Consider the following 5,329-nt stretch of genomic DNA (forward strand, 5'->3'; position numbering starts at 1 on the left):
GGCTGGCAACGAAGTCCTGGAAAATGAGCAGGAGCCGCAGGAGCAGGAAGCCGATAAACACCAAGACCGCACGGCAGGAGGGTCTGGCTGGGTCTCCACTCGTACCTGCCTGTCTGTGCACGGGCCATGGCCACCCCTTGGCTCCCAACTCTGCTGCCGTCATGTTTAATAACCTGTAGGTGCACCTGTTTCTTAGGGACATGCCCTACATTTCAAAGCCAAGGACAGGAATGTGTGATTGATTGGCTGAGCGTAGGTGTATGTCCTCGTCCTGGCTGCTGGGAGGTGGCGAGAGGGTACGTCTGCACCTCGCCGTGCCTCTCTTCCCTGGCAGGAGACACAGGATGGCGGGCTTCTCCAGGACGTGAAAGGTATTATCCGAATGGAGAGAGTGTGGGCAGGGAAAGAGAGAAAAGGAGGGAGCAGGGGAGAAATATTGATTTTGTAAACTATTGGTTTTTTTAAAGCAGGTTGAACCAGCTCTTCAAAAACACAAGAGCCTTTTCTAAATACATTTATCCAAAAAACCCTAATTGGTCGCTGTGAGTAGAAGCAGCTTACATAACTATACAATCTAAGTGACAAACTCCTTATTAACGACACAAAATACTAGAAACTTTCAACGTTTAATAAAAGCAAAGTGCAAAGAATGCAAATTGTTCTTTATTTCAATACTAATAAAGAAGGAGCTGTTTTAGAATCAAAACCAGAAAATTAGTTATTAACTAGAGAGTTATTAATTAGGTCCCAGCGGTTGAAAGTGATGAACTGCGTAATAAACATGCTTGCATTTGAGCTGTCCACGGTGTCTGTACCTGGTTCGCATTCTGAGACAGAGATCAGTTGTGACACTGGGGAGTAGAAATGCTCCCAAGACACGCTCGTATACTGGGAGTATGAATAATAAGTCATTATGTGTTCTTACACTAAATCAAAGGTTCTTTCCCCAGGACAGACATGATTTGTTCATTATAACCATAATGATTGTCTCTGCCATGCATCTTGTCTAAAAATTCTTCTTTAATATCTTCTACTTTCTCTCAGTCTTCATGAATTAGTTATTTTAATGTTCCTAAGTGGTCCAGCTGACTCAAAACTTCCGCACACTTCCCGAGCTACAATAACCTTTTCTTAAAAAAAACAAACAAACAAACCGGGGCATGGACGTGGTTCCGTAGTGTAGCAGCTGGCACGTCTGCTTTACACGCAGAAGGTCCTGGGTTCATGCCCCAGTGGAGCCACGGTCCACGGTCTACAGCCATGCCACCCTGAACAAGCCCAATCCCGTCTGATCTTGGAAGCTAAGCAGGCTTGAGCCTGGTCAGTATTTGGATGAGAGACCACTTAGGAAGACCAGGTGCTGTAGGCATTTAAACAAAACAAAACAAAACAAAAAGGCAGGGCCTTGCATTACTAATGCTGGATCAACTTTGTTAAGTCATGCTCCGAAAACACAGAAACCTATTATGATAACATAACAGGCTGTTAGCAAATGCCACCAAGTCACGGCTACTCAGTTTTTCTACAAGTGGGTACATCCAAATTCCTGCTGTGTGACTGATTCATAACATCCTGGAAATAACAAAAACAGATACTTAAAAAATTAAAATTGCTATTTATAATACCCATGGAATATTTTTTCTTCAATTCCTAACCATATGTAGGACTCTCAAGGTGCACAAAAAAGCATGTATTTGGGTAAACAGTGAGACAAGTCATCAACTCCACGAACGACTTCGCTTTACGTTCCATGAAGGAAAATTAAATCATCACCAGAGAAACGCTTTACTGCCCCAATGGTGATGCGTACATGAAAAATTGCCTTAACCAAAGGTCAAAGATGTCTAGCATTTCGGTGGTCACACAGCAGACGGAGGAGCAGACGCCGTCTCTGAAGAAAACAATAAAATCTCAGGGAGTGTCATATGAGTGCATAAATGAAATACCTACGTTGAGGATTTAATCAAGGCAACGAATTACAGCTCAAACTAAAGCGCCGGACCCGAGCAATCTGAGAGCTATATTTGACTGTTTATAAATTGAGCTGTCTCGATAGAGGGCTTTTCATGTCCATTTAAGAAAGAGTCACATTGTACTTTCAAAGCACAGTATTGATTGGCTTTTTTTTTTTTTTTAGCAAAAATAAAAAGGAGGAAAAATCCACAATTGCAAATAAGTGAAAAAGGTTCACACGGGCTTAGGATCAGCAGATTTTAATGCAGGTAGCGATTTTGTTTAAAAGCCTGTTACATATTTTGGCAGGAATGAATAACTTACGCAAAGAGGTCAGTTGTGACCGGAAGTGTAAATCAGATCAATATTTCCTGAAGGCCATTTGTCAATACATGCTCAAAGTCTTAGGTTTATTTTCGCTCCAACAAAACTACTTTTAGAGATCTATATCCAAGACATAATAACGAATTTGTGTAAAGGTTGTGCTAGGTGGATGTTCACGACAGCACTGTTTCTAAAAACAGGCGATTATCATTTAGTGCCCACCACCAGGGCACCGGGAAAATAAATCACGCACAGTGGCATGCTACACAGGCATCGCCAACGGGGCTGGAAGGGACGTGGAAAGCACTGCCACAGTGAGACGCTGCTTCATACCCACGAGGTTGGCCATGATCAAAAGTTTTGGTGAAGATTGAAGAAATTGGAAATCCTCGGATATTGCTTGTGGGAACGTAAGATGGGTCAGCTACTGTGGAAGACAATGTGGCAGTTTGTCAAAAAGCTAAACACAGAACTGCTGCCCACAACTCCTCTCCTAGGTATGTGCCCCAAAGAACTGAGGGACTCAAATCCCAGAACACGAAAGCTCATCTCAGTGTTACCCACGACAGCCAAAGCGTGGACACGACTCAAACGTCCATCAGCTGATGAACGGACAGGCAACTGTGGTCTCTGGAGCACAATACAATTTGTTTATCCATGCAAGGGGACGGAGCAGTGACACCTGCCACAGCTCTGCTGAGCGGCAGGGACACCACACTGAGCCCAAGGAGCCAGATGCAGACGGCCACACGTTGGACGATTCTGTTTGTACGACATATCCCGAATGAGGAAATCTGCAGAGACAGAAAATGGGCCAATGGTCGCCGGGGGATGGGAGGGGAGGGGAGGGAGGAATGATTGCTTAAAGGGTCCAAGGTCTCCTTTTGGGGTGACGAAAATGTTTGGAACTAGAGAGAGCTGATGGTCGCAGACCCTGGGAACGTACTAAGGCTACTGAATTGTTCACTTTAACATGGTTAATGGTTAACTTCACGTTATGTGACTTTTTCCTCAATATAAAGAGATGTTGATGGAGAATAATATCTTATAATGAGGGAAAATGTTCTCCATATATTTAATGGGAAAAAAATGTAAAAATAGGCAAGAAAATAGTGGATATAGAAATTTACTGTATTTGCTAAAAATTATATATACACATATGTGTGTGTATATATATGTATGTATATATATACACACACATACATATATACATAGATATACACATATACATATATGTATATACAATATGCATATATGTATATATACACATATGCATAAGTATATATATATAGATATGGTTATACACAAAAATGTCACCAGTGATGATTCCTGGTAGGGGGACTTAAGGGATTATGTGGTAGAATTATGTCTGACTGAATTCTTTTCTTATCTGTATTTCCGAAAATCTGATAATTAGCATGTGATTCTTTATATTTAGAAAAAAAAGTATAGGTAATAAAATAAAAATAAAAATGAAAAATTAGGATTAGGTCCCATGGCTCACAGGGGCCTCCATAGAACCCAGTGATGACCTGGATAACTTTTTAACATGAGGATAACTTTGTATCACTGGGCAAATTATGTCCCGTGAAACATAATAACACAGTGAGAAGCCGGATGTATCATGCTGAACTACCAGGTCCGGCCCTGCACAGTGCTCGCTGGGCTTCTGTTGGAAGACTTAAAGCTCTTCGTTGAGATAACATTGAGGCAATTTTAGTAACACAATTAAGTTATATGACTTTCGAATGCACTCAGAGGAAATATACTTACAAGAAATATCACGTTACCAAAATAAAACCACATCGCATGCTGCATTTAAATACTCCTTTAATAAAAATATAATTTACTTAAAATCATTACTAAGAGCTCATCCTTTTATTCATAAAGTATTTACAATATGATCAATTTAACCGGGATGAAATAAAGTATGTTTTATTCACCATTTTTCTACTAGTCTTTCGGACTGCCGTGAGAACGCTACTCAAATGAAAATACCTGTATTTTCATGCTTTAAGGAAACTCGATAAAAATGCAAACTTACAATACAGGGAAATGCAGAACTCCTGATTGCATTACCGAAAGACAGACCGAATTATCGAAAGAATGAACTCTTTAAATGCTTCTTGAAAATCTCAGATTTTCTCTTCGAACAGAGTTATTGCAACTCATTAAGCTTCTGTCTGTATTTACAATGACTTGTCGAGACGTTGCTAATTGTTATCCTGAACGTTCCCCTCCGATCCCATCCGATTTTCTTTCTCGTTGGTGAAGCTGGTGGTCACTCACCCCACGAGGACTTGAGGGCTCCCCCCGATTCCAGGCGGGGCGCTCAGAGGCAGCTGGGCCGGATGCGCGGGCCTGAGCCTCCGGTCGTAAGCGGGGCTTCGGGCGCCTGGACCAGCAGCAGCCCACAGCACGTGCTTGGTAACTGTGTGCGATTAATGCAGTGGCCTTAGGAGCAGGAGTCCAGCGACTCTGAAAAAGTCGGAGCCTCCTCCAGGGCCGAGCTCGGCCGTGCAGACTTGCGCATTACGTAATGGCAGGTGGGTGCGACCTGCCAGCTACTCAGCATCCGCCAAATTCTGGGCGCTGTTCTGCGCCCTTTACAGTTGCTAAGTGGTTCACTCCTGGGAACGGTCCACTGAGCTAGGGACCATTGTCACCCCACTTTGTAGGTGAGAAAACCGAGGTCCAAGGGGTCCGAACGACTTGCTTGACACCTAGAGATCGCATCCCCTAGCCGAGGGCGAGGAGGGAGGGGAGGGAGGCGAGGACCCAAGGCGGGTTCTCGGGGGCCTCCTACGCTTGGGGAGACCGGATTAAGGGGGCACAGAAGGGGCTTGCTAAGGGTTAGATAAATGCAAGAGATGCTTCGAGAAGGCCGGGCGCGCGCGGCGCGTGCTAAGGAGAGGTCTGGGGCGAGACGGGGAGGAGGGCCGGGAGCACTTGTGTGTGGCGTTGGGGCCTTCCTGGGAGCACCGTCGGTGTTGTGCGGAGGGGAGGGCGGAGCCCCTGGCCCTCGAAAGCTGCGCAAGAGGTTTAGAGCTGG

At 44.1% G+C, this 5,329-nt stretch overlaps 1 pseudogene; it reads left to right on the forward strand.

Moving 5' to 3' along the window:
• The first annotated feature begins 1,250 nt into the window (after positions 1-1,250).
• On the forward strand, positions 1,251-1,369 carry LOC120604118 (uncharacterized; annotated as a pseudogene).
• The last annotated feature ends 3,960 nt before the right edge of the window (positions 1,370-5,329 follow it).

The sequence above is a fragment of the Pteropus medius genome, unplaced genomic scaffold, assembly GCF_902729225.1.
Source record: "Pteropus medius unplaced genomic scaffold, Ma_sr-lr_union100, whole genome shotgun sequence".
NCBI classification, from domain to species: Eukaryota; Metazoa; Chordata; class Mammalia; order Chiroptera; family Pteropodidae; genus Pteropus; species Pteropus medius.